The sequence below is a fragment of the Schistocerca americana genome, chromosome 8, assembly GCF_021461395.2.
Source record: "Schistocerca americana isolate TAMUIC-IGC-003095 chromosome 8, iqSchAmer2.1, whole genome shotgun sequence".
In the NCBI taxonomy this organism is placed as follows: Eukaryota; Metazoa; Arthropoda; class Insecta; order Orthoptera; family Acrididae; genus Schistocerca; species Schistocerca americana.
This window is the reverse complement of record NC_060126.1, coordinates 43,798,426-43,816,250: the sequence shown is the minus strand read 5'-3', so window position 1 is coordinate 43,816,250 and position 17,825 is coordinate 43,798,426. Positions and strand designations below refer to the sequence as shown.

Genomic DNA, 17,825 nt, shown 5'->3' with positions numbered 1-17,825 from the left:
CAGTAGGTGGATGACGGAGGAGTTACTGAAGCAGCAAGATGTTGGCCCTGACGTCGACCTGTGGAGTGGTACCATGCGCGCGTGCAGGCCCCCACAATAAGGTGGCGTAAGACCAGGCATTGAACGGAGATTATCTCGGAAAATTGGGTTCTGTAGCCAAAAGAGTGCCGTCCACCAAGCCACCTCTATACCACTTTCAACAGAAAAGCTTAATGAGGAGATTAATTTACTTAAAACCATAGCAGTCAATAATGGACGATATCCTCAAAAAGAAAACTGCAAGAATTAATACGCTCAACACCTCACACGCTGAACTTACCCAAAAAAAAACAAAAAAAAACGCTTTTCTATTCCATTCGTAGGACCCATTTCCTATCATATTCAGCGCGTGCTTCGCAACAAATACAACTTCAATGTTGCCATCTCTATTAATAATAATCTGAAGAGATACTTAATTCATAATTTGAAATCCATTCGCTCCCCTACAGAGAGTTCTGGCGTTTATAAGATCATCTGTGATACCTGCTCCTCCTATTATATAGGGCAAACTGGACGTGCTTTCGCCATCAGACATAAAGAACATCTTTTGAGAAAGAACGGCACCAGTCCTCTAAATTCATCCTTTGCCGATCATCTCTTAGTTACTGGACACATGCCTAAAGCCATTGGCGATAGCAATACTCTGCATACCGAAAAGAAGGGGCGTAGGTTAGATGTTTTAGAGGAATTGGAGATTATCAAACATCTATCTCATCATAATGGCCTCATTCTCAAAGAACAGCTGCAGCTGCGAAATAAAAACTTTTTCGATTGTATAAAGCCATTTGCTTGATCTTTGATTCAGATTTCCTCATGCAGTTTGCCGAAATGTTATTTTCCTGTTACGTTTTTGCCGTTTTCTTGTATGTCATAACTGACGTTTTTTTACGTTACAAAATGCATCTCTGTTTAAAGCACATAAATATTAACTTCATCTTATTATTATTAGTGCTTACGTTATACCTGAATCTGCTTCATTACAATTCCATGTGTCTAATTTTGAATGTACAGTAGCCTAGTTGTTTCTGCGGCTACTAGATGGCGCTCGTAGCAACACCATGTTTACTTGCCCACACTTTCTAACGTGGGCACCTCAGTCTTGTTGCAACCCGTGTTCACTCAGGTACGAGCAGCCCTTAGCGGCTCGCCATCTTATCTTATTTACAACTTTTCATGACGTCGCCTTTCAGGCTTAGATTTTTTAGAATGTCACTAGTAAATACCGCATCTCTTTCCAGTCAGTACACACTTTAGTTTATTAATGTCTTATATACCTATTACGTTTTAGAACAGTTAGTTTAATTCTGAAGACGACGCTCATAGTAGCGTCGAAACCTGGTCAATTTTGACTTAATTTTTGTGACCGAGGGCTTATTTGTTCTAATATAATAATATGGAGTATTGCGATCCTGCTTTCAGAAAAAAAAAGTGTTGCATTACTTATTTAAAGCCCATCGTATTATGATCGTTGCTTCTCAGTAGACTTCCCACCTCTCTCTCTCTCTCTCTCTCTCTCTCTCTCTCTCTCTCTCCTCCCTCGCTACATTTTAATCATTCATTTTTCTTCTCGAATGCCTGATAAACCGATTGTGATAGATATGTTAAGCTTATAATTGACATGTAACAAGAAGTGAGTGAGTTACCGTTTTGTGCGGCCAGTGTCTCGGCTGCTCTTGCAGTTACTGCTGCGCCGGCCACACTCCTTGGGTTCCACCGTACAGAGCCAGCGGCACGTCTGCTTCGCCTTGCGGTCGCCATGTGTCATCCCAATCAGAACGTTTGCGACCACTGAAACACATCGCGCGACGGCCGAAAAATATGAACACACTTATAAAGTGGCACGCAGAGCTAACGGAAAGTTTGAGCACTCTAGTGAGAGTCAAGAAAGCCATAAACTTTAGTCCTCGACGCACTCACTCACACACACACACACACACACACACACACACACACACACACACACACATAGGCTCCCAAACGTGTACGCACACACACAAGCCTTGCCTACACTTTCTTTGTAAAAACTGCAACATCCAGAAATAGCAAGCACACTACACATCCTAAGCAAGTAATCGGCCCTACGCACATGTATAAGATACAAACACGTTCGCAGACACACAATAGCATTTATATCTTTGGCTACGACATGGTATAAAAGAGCTGGGCTTTGACGGAGCTGTCATCTGTACTCAAGTGATTAGTGTGGAAAGGATTCTGACGTGATTATGCCCACACGATGGGAATTAGCAGACTTTGAACATGGAATGCTACTTGGAGCTAGAGGCATCGTCCCTGAAACCTAAGAAACATTCAGCACTGCAGTTTCTGCTGACTGCACAGGTGAATGCCAGAAAAGGGAAGCCCTTCGAAACATTTCCAATCGAGACTCTCCCCCCACCTACTTCCTAACTTACTGTCGACTCGTCAGCCACGTGGCTGGAAATGCTTGGGACTGGGACTCGAACAGTTCACTCTGCTCTTTGATGCAGAGAATTAAACGTGTAAAAGACTCACCTGACCGTCTGGTTTTGACCTTGGAGCAGATCTAAGCAGGTCTAAGCCAGAGACTGAGACAATTCTACTAAGGTATCAGATGCGAATTTGTCGATCTCCGCTATCAGGCAAAGAATTTTAGGGTTCACCATAATAGGTCGGGCGTGCACTACACGCAGAAAGTGCCTACTGGGGTAGTGGATTACGTGTGGCGTGCACATGGAGGTTTCTTGGGTTACAGAAGTCCCCCTTCCCCTTTTCGGATTAGAGCCGAATTGCCTACCGAATTCGAAAATACATCCGCAACAATGTCCTCAGAGAATTCTTGTCATTGCAGATCCAATGTAGAGCGGACTGATATTATATTACTAAACTGCAGTTGCATCCAGGGAAAGGTGCCAGAATTAGTATCGTGTATTGAAAATTATAATGCACATTACACTGCGCTGAGTAAAGACAGGGGACACCCCCTAATACCATGTCGGACCTCCTTTTGCCCGGAATAGTGCAGCAACTAGACATGAAAAGAATATTGGCCCACTCTTCCAACGTCCAGGTGGCATGTTGCCAGCTCCCTCTAGACGTTCCCTTCAGTGAAGACGCGTCAGAGGCACACATACATTAAAGTGCACTCTGCCGGAGCCTTCTGTACACCGTTTTCCTCGATACAACTCGTCCAGTGGATGCTGGGAGGTCAGATGCCAGTTGCCCTGCAGAACTAAGGCAGTACCGTCGTGTCCGTACAGCCAAATAACGATTTTGTCTTTCAAATGTTACACGTGGTCGGCCACAACCAAGGTCTTCGGGGTAGTTTCGATCTCTATAAACTGTCGCCACATCCGAAAAATAAGAGGACGGCTCCCATTAAGCCATAGGGTGGTGGGGTTTCGGGTTCCAGTAAATGGGTCAGGTGTCCATTACACACAGGAGGCGGCTAAACGTGCAGCAGGGGCTGTGTGGCGTGCACTGGGCGGTTTTTTAGGTTAGAAAGTCTTGGGAAAGATTAAAAAGGGCCCCAGTCTCAAAGGGTACAGGGCAAAGAAACGACGAGAATCGACCAAGCAACTGTCCGTATTGTAGTTGTAAATTGTCGTTGCTGTGTTGGGAAAGCACCAGAGCTTCAAGCGCTGATAGAAAGCATTGAAGCCGAAATCGTTATAGGAACAGAAAGCTGGCTGAAGCCGGAGATAAATTCTGCCAAATTTTTTACAGAGGTGCAAACCGTGTTCTGAAAGTATAGAGTAAATAAATTAGGTGGTGTTGTGTTTGTGTCTATTGGTAGTAGTTTATCTTGTAGTAAGGTTGAAATAGATAGTTCCTTCGAATTACTATGGATAGAGGTTATACACAACAGCCATAGCTAAATAATAATCTACCGACCCCCCGACTCAGATGATATAATAGCTGAACGCTTCAAAGGAAACTTGAATCTCATTACAAATTACTACCCCACTCATACAGTTATAATTGGTGGAGACTTCAATCTACCCACGATTTGTTGGCGAAAATACATGTTCAAAGACGGTGGTAGGCAGGAAACATCTTCCGAAATTGTACTAAATGCTTTCTCTGAGAATTACTTTGAACAATTAGCTCATGAGCCCACACGATTTGTAAATGTTTGCGAAAACAGACTTGACCTCCTAGCCACAAATAATCGTGATCTAATAGAGAGCGTCACGACGGATACAGGGATTAGTGAACACAAGGTCATTGTAGCGAGGCCCAGAACCATGTCAACAAAAACCACTAAAAATAAACGCAAAATATATCTATTTAAAACAGCAGATAAAAGTTCGCTTGATGCCTTCCTAAGAGAGAGTCTCCATTCCTTCCAAGCTAATTATGTTAGTGTAGACCAGATATGGCGCTAATTCAAAGATACAGTATCGACAGCAATAGATGTATTCATACCTCAGAAGTTAATAAGAGACGGGACTGATCCACCTTGCTACACAAAACATGTCGGAACACTGTTGCAGAAGCGAAGAAAAAACATGCCAAATTCAGAAGAACGCAAAATCCCCAAGACTGGCTAAGTTTCACGGAAGCTCGAAATTTAGTGCGGACGTCAATGCGAGATGCTTTTAATAGTTTCCACAATGAAATATTGTCGCAAAATGTGGTAGAACAGCCAAATAGATTCTGGTCGTATGTAAAGTACACCAGTGGCAAAAAACAGTCGGTACCGTCACTGCGCGATAGCGATTGAAATGTTACCGATGATGGTGTCACTAAAGCGGAGTTACTAAATACAGTTTTCCGTAATTCCTTCAGGAAAGAAGACGAAGTAAATATTCCAGAATTCGAAACCAGAACAGCATGAGAGGCATAAAAGTAGATACCTTACGTGTTGCGGAACAACTCAAATCACTTAAGAAAGGCAAGTCTTCCGGTCCAGATGAGTATACCAATCAGGTTCCTTTCAGAGTATGCAGACACAATAGCGCCTTTCTTAGCAATCATATACAACCGCTCACTTAACGAAATGTCTATTCCTAAAAACTGGACAGTAGCACAGGTCATACCAATATTCAAGAAAGGAAGTAGGAGGAACCCATTCAATTACAGACCCATATCACTAACCTCAACTTGCAGTAGGATTTTGGAGCATATACTGTACTCGAACATTATGTATCACCTTGAAGAAAATGACTTATTGATACATAACCAACACGGATTCAGAAAATATCGTTCTTGTGCAACACAGCTAGTTCTTTATTCCCATGAAGTAATGAGTGCTATCAACAAGGATATCAGATCGATTCCATATTCCTAGATTTCCAGAAGGCTTTTGATACCGTTCCTCACAAGCGACTGTTAATCAAATTGCGTGCATATGGAGTATCGTCTCAGTTGTTTGGATTCGTGATTTCCTCTCGGAGAGGTCACAGTTCGTAGTGATAGACGGTAAATCATCGAGTAGAACAGAAGTGATATGTGGCGTTCCGCAAAGTAGTGTCATAGGCCCTCTGCTGTTCCTGATTTACATAAATGATGTAGGTGATAATCTGAGCAGCCCCCTTAGACTGTTTGTAGATGACGCTGTAATTACCGTCTAGTAAAATCATCAGACGACCAATTCCAATTACAAACTGATCTAGAGAGAATTTCTGTACGGTGGGAAAAGTGGCAATTAGCACTAAACAAAGGAAAGTGCGAGCTCATCCACATGGGTACTAAAAGAAATCCGATAAATTTTGGGTATACGATAAATCGCACAAATCTAAGGGCTGTCAATTCGACTAAATACATAGGAATTACAATTACGAGCAACTTAAATTGGAAAGACCACTTAGATAATATTGTGGGGAAGGCGAAATAAAAACTGCGCTTTTTTGGCAGAACTCTTAGAAGATGCGATAAACACACTAAAGAGACAGCCTACATTACACTTGTCCGTCCTCTGCTGGAATATTGCTGCGTGGTATGGGATCCTTACCGGGTAGGACATCGAAATATTGCAAAGAAGGGCAGCCCATTTCGTGTTTTCGTGCTGTAGGTGTGACAGTCACTGAAACAAAGGCGGTTTGCTTTGCGGCGAAATCTACTTACGAAATTTCAATCAGAATCATTCTCTTCCGAATGCAAAAATATTGTGTCGACACCTACCTACGTAGGGATAAATGATCATCATAATAAAATAAGAGAAATCAGAGCTCGAACGGAAAGATTTGGGTGTTCCTTTTTCCCCACGCGCCATTCGAGAGTGTAATGGTAGAGAAGTAGTATGAAAATGGTTCTCTGAACCCTCTGCCAGGCACTTAAGTGTGGATTGCAGAGTAACCATGTAGATGTAGATGTAGATCAGGCCTCATCAGTTAGCGACTGTCCTACTTCCCTGCGTTCTAGGGCTCTACACCGTAGGAAGTCTGGTAAGGATCTTCTCTGCGCCATACTGCACCGTCAGTGACTGTACACAGCGATTGTGGATGTGGGACTTCTAGGCAAACACCATCGCGTTTGATTGCTGGCCTGATGTCATCCCTGGGGTGGTTGTATGTAGACCAGAATGCTATCTTTCGTGCAGGACACGATCGTATGGACACCTGTTGACAGTTTGTATGATTATATCGTGAATGAGACACAGGACGAGGAAATAGTGGTTTGTTGCTTTAATTTTGAACACCAGTGTATGTTGTTGGAAGCTGAAAGTGACGACACGTGTTTCCCTCACCCTTTCCGTGTAATCCTTTGTGAAACTCTCGCTAGGCAGTAACGCTTAGTTACCATAACAGAGAACAATTACGCATGAAAACATAACAGGAAGTCACAAACTCTATATTCCCTTACTGTTTTTACACTCTACAGCTCCCTCTACTACGATGGAGGTTACTCCCTGATGTCTTGATATATATCCTATAATCCTGTCCTTTCATACCATATCGCAAAAACTTTGATTTGCTTCTTTTTCAGTTTCCCCTAGTTAATAAATTACTTTCTTATATTGCTGTACTTTTGACATATAAGGGAGAGCACAATGAAAACAAGACAGTTCGAAAACAGAAACTAAACTCTTCATTATTTGAAAAGTAACTGAATAACTGTTAAAATATTTATCCCAACGTGAGACAAGGTGGTCGCCTTCTGTATCCGCCTTCTGTCCCCATATGACTCCACAGTGGCCTCATCCCCTTCCCCCACCTCCTCCTTTTCCTCCTACATTTCCACTCCCTTTACACTGTCCACAGGCTTGATCCCCCCCACCCCCTGGATTCATCCTTCCTGTCCACCCCTCTCCCATTGCTGCACCTCTATCGTTGTATTCCTCCCTCTCTCTACCTCCACACCCTCCATCTCCTCCATTTCCAACACCTCCCCCTCACGGATGAAGAACCTTGCCAGGATCTCGACCCTCACTACCAACTGTAGCCTGGCCTTGTTTCCACCCTCCCTAGGGCCCCCTTTCTTCTCCCCTCCTCCCCTTTGAGTTGTTTCTCGTCCTTCCCCTCCCCTGAGTCTCTGCATCCCCTCCTTGGCGCTGTCTCCCTCTTCCATTCTTCCCTTCCAGGCCCCCTTCAGCGCGCCCCCTATCCCGTCTCCCCTTCTCTCTCTCCCCTCTCTAACACCGCCTATTTCCCCCTCCCCCACACTCTTCCCTTCTCCCTTGTATCCATACTGCTGGGAGATCCTCCCAGTTTGTTTTTTGTCACCAGTGTGCTATGTCAATGTTGCGTCTGGTGCTGTTCTACAATGAAATCAAGTGCTGTGACTTTAATCATGTGCTGGACTTGTACATAGTGTTGCTGTCTGTGATTGTTTTGTGATATACCACCCGTCGCCACTTTTATGCTCCAACTGTACTTTACCTTGTGTTTCTTAATCGTGACAGTGAGTGGTTATTTTAGATTTTTATCTCCATTTTTACAGTCATCCCCTTTGTATTTTATATTCCATTATGTTACCCCCTTTTTATATCTCTGTCTCACCATATTTCCTCTTTATGTTTCCATCTTCTGTACTTACTGTCTCTCGGCTGAAGAGCAGCGCCTATGCTGTTGCCAGCCCCCCCCCCCCCCCCCCCCCGCCGCAGATGGTGATCTGAAATGCAACAAAGAGGAAAAAAGAGGCGGACATACCTCAATATTCGATTTCCTTATTTTTGGAGTTGTCAAGAGGAACATTTGAGGCTATAGATTTGCTTCAGACGAAAAAGTGCGCTCTTGGGGACTATCATGATTCCGTAGACAAGTGCAAACTTTTTCCATGAAGGCACTGAACACCACAGTTTGCTTAGTTTTTTTCAATGTTTCTCCTTTTCATTCGACTGCCCCTTATATACTGCACTGTTATTGTTATTAAAATAGTATGCATGTCGCATATTAAATGTGGGGATGACAGCAAGATAAATGTCGAAATGGGGGAGGGGGTAAAGGGGGAAAGAAACAATAACAAAGTATGAACGCTCCTTCCCCTCCCCAGAATCAAACACTTGATCTATGGCTACTGGTTTTAGGGTAAATAGTAGTAGATAAAGACAGGAATAATGTTTTTAGCAAAGTTAGGTAAGGAAACGAATTGTAAATTCATTGCTTCTGATAATACTAATTAAAAACAGAAAACAGACATCTGCGAGTAGGATTCCTGCTCTGAGGGTTCTGTGCAAACTTAATTTTATGTATATAGATAATAATAATAATAATTTTTGTTATTATTATTATTATTTCGTGTGGACCAGTATGCAAGTTTTCCTGTTGGAGACGACATCGGCGACCTGCGAGTCCTTAATCTACGCCAGTTGCCCACGTGGTGAAAGTTAACAGAGTAACGTGGAATCCGAACCACGTGTCGTTCCTGGCGACGTCTCACATTGTTGAGAGGTGAAGGATAGGTTAAAACGAAGACTGAACAATTCGTGGTTCGACCGAGATTCGATCTAGCTACATCTCAGTTTCCAGGCACGCCCTTTTCCGCCTTTTCTTTTGTTAAAAGCTAGAGTGTAAAAAAGTGACCCAGGTAGCGTTCGATCCAACAACCCTTCGTTTGCTAGCCAGACATTTTACCGTTTTTCTATGCTAGGTTAATAAGCAGAGAGAAAAAAAGTGACACAGTCCATATTCGATCCTACAACTTACTGGTTTCTGACCAGACGTTTTTCCGTCCTTTTCATTATTATTATTATATTATTATTATTCGAGCCAAAGCAGCCTTGTTTATTATGCAGAGTTAAATTATACGTAAAATAAAAAACATTATACCCAGACCTGTAAGTCAACTATCCAACTCGAGCCCTCCAACGCAAAACTCTACTCACTGCACTTCAATTATTTATTTTCATTTTATTTTACTGTTTAATGCTGAACATCTGTCCTGTTACGTATCCACTACCCATCAGACAGCACTGTAAGTCAAGTCATCTCTCACATGAGTGTTCGTAGGCAGTTGTGCTACAGAGCATGGCATTACAAGCCTGTAGCATTCGCACCTGGCCTCAGCCTATGCCCTGCCGATGAAACGTAGAGGTGAGCATGTCAAAAGAGTCCTGAAAGCGTCTGGCTGCTCCAGTAGGCGGAATACATGTACTGGTGAAACGCAAATTGATGGTTCCCCCATCACCAGAGACCACGGAATGTACAAAATAACCGAGCAGCCAGATTACTGCATTGTTTTCCGTTTTCTGAAAAAATAAAGTTGAAAGTCTCCGAATGATATCAGTGGTGTAGAGGGAGGCAACAGACCTGGTATGGAAAGCCAAGTGTTCCGGAGCCAGTACGAGTTTGCCAAATGCAGGTAAGTCGATGCTGGATGCTGTCTATAAGAGCACGTTTCCTACATTTGTCTGTGTTACCGATTCAGTCCGATGCAAACGGTCATCATTGGGGATCAAATTATTTACCGCTCTGTACAGAGAAGAGACCACTGTCATGGAAAGAAACGGGAAGCTAATACTGTTCCACACTGTCTTCCAGAGGATCCGCGGCGACAGCAGTTCTATGGGATTGGGACAGACAATCCTTTCCGATAGAGCGAGCAGAGACCGGCTCGCAGGTACCGGCCGCTGCAGTACATCGGAACCCGAACAGCCCACGGCAAGGTAACATTCTCCAGCGTGTCGTCGTTTAAAATCAAGGCGTCCAATATAAGCAGGTAGAGCAAGACAAGGTGGACGCACATGTCTGAACAGCAAGTCTCGAAAATATATGATTCCTGGATAATAATCAAAACCGTGTGCTGAATGTACAAACTAGAGGGAACCCCCATAAGATACGTAAGTGCTTTTCGTGTCGTGATCGCATAGCGCAACGTAAATGTGTAACGTCTCCATAAAAACCGGCCAGACAAGAGCGGAATTTTTTTTTACCATCTTTGCAGGAATCAGGACCAACTGGGCAATGTAAAATAACTTACACAAGACATATGCATCCAAGATGCGAACGTTTTGGAGAACTGTGACATGGGGACAGTCGTGCTCCAGTGTGCCCCCCTAGACTTTGTCAATTTTCCAGTTATGTGTCGCTATTTTAAGAGGGTAACAATCAACGATGGCACCCAATGGCGTACGCCAGCCTACAGCAGTAGCCCACGGCCCAGCAACATCATCGAAGCTCGCTAGTTTGAGAATTTTACTTTTGCCCCCGTCAGGAACTCAAAAATAATTTTACATTGGAAACTCACTACGACGGAGAAGGACCACCACGTCTGGATACGCCTGAACAGTAAGGGTTGCACCAGAAACACTCATTCTACGTAACTGCAATGGAAGACGGCGAAGCAGTAGTTCCAGAGCCATGACAAGTAAGGAAACGGAAAGCGGGCTGCCTTGGGGCACACACCGGTTGATCGCGATCGGCGGCGTCAGCTGACCATCGGCAAGTGTCTTTGCAACGATGCCTTATGTGGGAGAGAACTACACGAGCCTGAGGGTGAAACCGATTGCCTGCAACACACAGGCAAAATAACTATGAGAAACATGATGAGATGCCATGTTAACATGTTGAAAAGTGTGGCACAGTGGGCAGAAATGGCTGCAGAAGCTGAAATCACTTCTCCGATACTGGAGTCAAAATTGAGCGACCAGAAAGACGACTGTCAGTCACATTCGCCAACGCAGAAGATAACCTGCTATTTATTGCCGTCGCTACAGATTTATAGTTAAAATTAAGCAAAGTGAGAGGACGAAAAGAATTCACAGAGTCACGGCCGTGTTTTTTAGGTATTAACATTAAAGTCTACAGGCACAGTTCTCCCCTGCGTAACCTCGTTTAACATCGTCGTAAACGTAGCACCCAAGAGGGCCCAAAAGTGCGCATAAAACTGCTTAGAGAGACCATCCGGGCCGGCCAGGGTGGCCGAGTGGTTCAGGCGCTACAGTCTGGAACCGCGCGACCGCTACGGTCGCAGGTTCGAATCCTGCCTCGGGAATGGATGTGTGTGATGTTTTCTCTAGGTTAGTTAGGTTTAAGTAGTTCTTAGTTCCAGGGGACTGATGTCCTCAGAAGTTAAGTCCCATAGTGCTCAGAGCCATTTGAACCATTTGAGCCAGACACCTTTCGGACCAGGTGATTTGAGACAGGAAGAAGCAGCTCTTTTGAGTAAACACCTCATCTGCCTGAAGGACAGCCAGAAAGTCAACATTCTTATCACTCCTGATCCTCCCACACAGGTCTCCATTAGCATCATGGGGAAAGGGCCTCGTATCGTTATTAATTGCACATAATTCTGAGTGCTATTGGTGGAGAGAGCTAACGTCATCACCTCGTTCAGTCAGTTGATGGCCTGCAGCAACTGTGAGGGGCGTAACGAAGGATTGACGACGTCGCGACTGGTAGCGGAGCAGGTGATACAGTGATGTCAGTGCCCATTCAACCAGCGACCGAGGCTTAGACCTGAGCTGTAAACCCTCCATCTAATACCTCTTGACCTGCAGCAGCTTTAATTCGCTGAACGTCTTGGGAGGGGAGTGTAACCCTCCTCTTTATGTAATTGATGCGAAAGAAAGTAACAAACGTCGTAAGTTTTCCTAAAGTCCCTTTCTCGAACAGCACAGTATGATACTAAGGACTGACGGAGCTACGGTTTCGCTAGATCTGTGCACCAATCCAACAGTGAAGAATAACGCCCAGCGGAAAGGGCAACGTTCACACACGGCGCCAGACCCCATCATCCAGCGCGCTATCCTTGAGATGGGGGAAGATCAGCATCCATTGTGATCTAAACATTTTCGCAGGTTCCCGTTCAAGGTTAACAATAGCAGCCACAGCACAGTAGACAGAAAATGAAATGGTGATAACGTCAACCATAGAAATCCTATAACATAAATAATCAAATAAAACTTGTCGACACTACAATAAGTGGCGGTAAGAAACGTGTATCTAATCAATGTGCGATTTTTCTGGTCCCACAGGTCGCGCAAACGTATTGAACCAATTCACGTAGCCGTCCGGAGTGGCCGAGCGATTCTAGGATCTACAGTCTGGAACCGCGCGACCGTTACGGTCGCAGGTTCGAATCCTGCCTCGGGCATGGATGTGTGTGATGTCCTTATGTTAGTTAGGTACAAGTAGTTCTAAGTTATAGGGGACTGATGACCGCAGCAGTTAAGTCCCATAGTGCTCAGAGCCCCTTTGAACCAATTCACTTAAATCGGGACAAAAATTATAATGTGGGGTCTGATTGCTTGGACGTGCAACACAATTAAAATCACCCTCAGTAGCTCAGCATTTGCTTGCTGGTTAAGGGCTCTGGCGACCCCAGGGTTCCTGAGGTGGGGACTCGCAAACCGCGAAGCTCTGGGCATGTTTCAGCGATCACTGTCCGGTGAGACGGTGGAACGTCGTGTACCACAGGGAATGGGGATCTTGGCTTGACCGCCGAGGTCGCGAGGATTACAAAAACTCTCAGTCTTACGATGTCCTGCGTGCCAGTGTGATACATACTTGTTGTGGTGGAACAGTCATTAGCGGGCAACCTCTGGTGCACCTGCCGCGCCTTAGTTATATAAGGTTTACTCAGTCATGCTTTGTCTGGGCGAACTGTTCTTTTCTCAACTGCTGGTGGGCTCACTATGGCATCCACGACTTTCTATGAACTTCCTCCAGAAAATTTTGGTTGTCTGTTGGGTAGTACTCACAATCATCCTTCAAAGCGAGACAGGAGATAGACCTCGTGAGAAATCTCCCTCAAACGTTCAGGCACTGTGTCGTAACACGGAGCACCCAGAGTGTCAAAATGTCTGTTGTGATCAGGGGACAAGATGGTTGGGAAGGTATCGCCCTTCTATACCCAGAAGGACCTTGATGTATCGGCTGCAGTCTCAAATCTGTTGAACATTTGCGTAACGGCACACTGCTGTTGGAAACAGCTGCATCACAGTGAGTTAACAACCTCTTGAAGTTTTGGGTGTCCTACTGCAGCTGGACAGCACCGCGCCCTTAACTACAGTCAAGCAGTGGTCACATGCAGTGACATCATGCACATGGACACTGCAGAACTACAGGAGGAATGGGCTGACGAAGGGGTTACTGAGGTGAAGCAATTAATGCTCGTGTGGATGAAAAACTGGGAAAATCAGACTCATTTACACTGGCGTTCAGTTCGCCGACTTTGCTGGATCATATTAAGGCGGGGTTTTTAATAAAGCCATACCGTACTTCCCCAACCCTATGAAGTGTTTCATGTGCCAGAAATTCGGGCACACGACTCTCGTTTGTAATGGAAGAGTTACATGTGGTACAGTGTTGTATGGACACCCATGCTGATGGAACTATGTACACCTTCCCTGACATTTGTGTCAATTGTTCAGGTCTACATACAGCTTGGAGCAGAGACTGTATGGTGTACAACCAAGAAAAGAAAATCCAAAAGTTAAAGGTGACTAAACGTGTATATACGCTGGAGCGAAAATGATGTGCAAATCACTTCAACCCCAAAGTCTGTCACATCATTTGCTGCAGTACTCGCGAAGAAACAATAGATTATGTGTTTCCACCCAGACGTCACCTGTGGACCCTCATACCAAGAAATGCTTTTGCAAGGACATCTGTGGCAGCGACAGTTCAGATGAAACTGTTGCCGTCTTCACGCTGTAAGGGATCCGTGATCCCACAAACATAGATGCTACTATCCGACACCCAGGTCGATAGCAGACAGGAGTCGATTGTCGAGCGCTGCAGGAGGCAGTAAGACTAGTGTGTAGAGCGAGGAGTGGTACTGGAGAGACGGGCTAGAATGGTGGTCGAGTGAGTAGTAAACGGTAAATCCACCGGAGTATGACAAATGAGCGCGCCCCCCTGATCGTCGTGGGGTGGGCCCTCATCGATACCGATTCGCAAGTGATATGAAACCAAAAGTGACAAGTGCCGAATTACGTGTTTCGCGTCAACCGCGTCGGCCAGCAACAACCATGGATTGCAAATGGTTCAAATGGCTCTGAGCACTATGGGACTCAACTGCTGAGGTCATTAGTCCCCTAGAACTTAGAACTAGTTAAACGTAACTAACCTAAGGACATCACAAACATCCATGCCCGAGGCAGGATTCGAACCTGCGACCGTAGCGGTCTTGCGGTTCCAGACTGCAGCGCCTTTAACCGCACGGCCACCTCGGCCGGCCCATGGATTGCAGTGAGGATTGTTGTGATGAAGTACTTGAAATCAGCAACCAATAAAAAGATATAACCGTAATTAAAAGTGTAAGGCGAAGGTAGCAACTGCTTCAGAATTTGTGTGTTAGTAGAAAATTCATATCAGTTTGTACATCGCAACCTTTATGGTCTTTAGTTATAGACAATCTTTCAATCATTAACTATTCCGTCTCAGAACAGCCGCACTCGGTTGAAATACCCCCGAAACCACAGCAGAAAAAAACCGATAGCCTTTCAACCATTAAGCACACAGTCATATAGTTATAATAATCAACTGTTTGGCGGCTTTGGTAAATCACGCAAAACCCAATAAAGGAATTTAAACGGGGGTGTTTCAACGCACACTCCTACGGTCACCACTGCTTCAGTTCCCGCTGTTGCTGTCTCTACCCAAACTCCAACGGTGAACACAACTTCGCTCATGATGTTGCTGTCTTCACGTGAACTCCAACAGTGACCACTGCTTTCTCTCCTGGCACTACCAGCTTGGCAGGGCACGTGCTGCACATTGGGATGTCACAGCATACCTCACGTCGTCGAATTTGAAGCAGAAGACTAAGGATAAGCGTACTATCAAGAAGGCAGAATCGAAGCAGATCGTCACATCCAGGAACACTTAGAGGATGACGGCCGTGAACTTAGAACTTTGCTTCGATGAACCCTTGAGTCTACTGGGCTTTCTACCTTCTGAAGCGGGTTCAAGCGAGAGGAAACCATAAATCCCCCAGACAGATGGCTCCTGGGCTTCAGTGGAACATGAACACAAATGGAGGAGCTGAGACTGTTGGCACAGGAGGAGCCCCGTTGTCTGCGTCTACAGGAAAGGCACTTTAAACATCCCTATGCTCAGGGATACAGTCCTCATCGGAAAGATTGTGGTGGAGACAGAGCTAAAGATGGAGGGGCTGTCTTTGTGAATGACACGTAATACTCCTCTCTCCCTCAGTGCAGCTTCTCAGGTAGTTGTTCTCACGGTGCATATTCCATTTGCTCTTACCATCTGTAGTGTGTATCCGCCGTCCAACGAAATTTGGGATAGGGTCGGTCTTTCTTAAATGATTTCACAACTTCCTTCACCCTTCCTACTTGTAGGAGATTTTAATGCTCACAATGTGCTATGTGGATCTTCATCAACATGCCTCAGGCGTAGGGTTGTGAAGTGCCTTACTATGTCAGAGGAGTTATGCCTATTTTAATGATGGTGGTAGTACATACTTTTGGACTATCATGGGGTCTTCTCGGCCATAGCCTTTGCTTTCTGTTCTCCAGCCTTTGTCGATGCTGCACACTGGAAAGTGGTCGCTGACTTGGATTCCAGTTGCCACGCCCCTATGTGGATTCACCTCTCAGATAGAGCTGTCCCTGAAAGGAAGCGCCAAGGTGTATGTTTAGCAGAGTGGACTGGAGACTGTTTTTGAACGTCGAGGTAGGGTCCAGGACTGGATGGCTCACTGGATGGCTGATGCGTCCATCCCCAAGTCTTCAAACCAACCTCGGAGGCGGCCTGTCCCACAGTCCAAAGATGAGTGTTGCTCCACCGTCAGGGAGAGACGTATGGCCCTGTGACGATTCAAACGTCAACCTTCTGCTATGAATCTCGCAGCGTTCTGAATCGTGAGCGAAAAGGCACGACAGAAAACACTGTTCTACAAAAAAAACCTTTTTTCTATTTCTGATAAAAAAAATATTGTGATCCTAGTTGTATTTTGAGTGCTGAATTGAAAACTGTTTTTGGTTTTTTTATGTCAGGGATAGTTTATGAGTAATCGCAATTTTATTTCTCTTTTCAGTTTCTGATATAGTGCAGCAAACGTGAGGTGAAATTCGACAAACGAATGCACATCTTTATGATGTAATAAGTTCATCACATTAATGGAGGGTGGTATCTAACATATAACACAGTAACCTCTGTGTATACACTTTGAAGCATTTATTTGAGATGAGAAATTACAGAAAATTGACAAACAATGAGCCACTGCCTTGTAATGCACATCATTTTTTTCTCTTGTATTGCGAATGTTTCTTCTCACGAATGATATTCCAGCAATAATCTGCTAACAAAGAAGGTACCCACTTCCCTTCATAGCGCCTTTCTATGGTAGAAATGTCTTTATGGAATCTTTCCCCATGTTCATCCGATACGTCACTACAACTCTCTGTGAAGTAGTCCAGATGAGAGTCCATCATATGTACCTTCAAAGACATATTGCACCCCAAATCCTGATATGCTTTGATCGTATCCTTCACCATTGCTTTGTAGTTAGTAGCTCTTCTTCTTCCGAGGACGTTTTCCGACACCATCTTAAACCATTCCCATGCGGTTTTTTCTTTATCAGTTAAACATGCTTCAAAATTTGCATCTTTCTGCAGCTCCCTGATTTGTGGGCCCACAAATACACCTTCCTTTATTTTTTCAGCTGAAAGACGGGGGAATTTGGTAGCTAGATATGCAAATCCGCAGCCTGTTGGATCCATGGCCTTCACGAAATGTTTCATCAGGCCAAGTTTGATGTGAAGCGGTGGAAGTAGTATATATTCAGGAGCTACCAGACTTCCACATTGTACATTCTTTTCGCCAACTTTCCATCTTCGCCTAGACCATTTCTCTTTCATGTAGTGAGAATTTTGGTCTCGACTATCCCATTCGCAAAGAAAACAGGCATACTTCGTGTAGCCTTGTTGCATTCCCAGTACCATAGCAATTACCTTGAAATCTGCACATATTTTCCATTTGTGTTCATTGTATTTTAATGAATTTAGCATCCTTTATACGAATTCGTAATTCTCTTTTGTCAAACTACCGTAAGCTACTGGAACAGAGGGTATTTTATTTCCGTTATGGAGCAAAACACCCTTCAGACTTGTTTACGATGCATCTATGAAAAGTCTCCACTCCTGTGAAATATAAGTGAAGTTCAGCACTTTCATCAGGCCAGCAACGTCACTGCAAAATTTCAGTGCTTTGTCAGTTGAAAAATAATAAATAAAGACATGTTCTCTGTGCCTGAACACACTGATTTTAGTACTTTGGTGCAGTAGATTATACTCTTGTAATCTTGAACCAAGCAGCTGCGCCTTTTGTTTACTTAGTCCTAGATCACGTACTAAATCATTTAAATCTGCCTGTGTTAACAAATGTGGCGATGACCCACTTGTGCAGTGATATAAAGAATCATCTGTGATTTCTTCAGTACTACTTATTTCACTGCCA

At 44.5% G+C, this 17,825-nt stretch overlaps 1 long non-coding RNA gene across 1 annotated transcript in view; it reads right to left on the bottom strand.

The window, feature by feature from the left end:
- Positions 1-1,806: 1,806 nt before the first annotated feature.
- LOC124544604 overlaps positions 1,807-17,825 on the bottom strand; it is a 46,046-nt gene continuing 30,027 nt past the window's right edge. The window contains exon 3 of the long non-coding RNA XR_006967549.1: positions 1,807-1,827. This is a non-coding gene — a long non-coding RNA (uncharacterized LOC124544604). The remainder of the gene's footprint in view (positions 1,828-17,825) is intronic.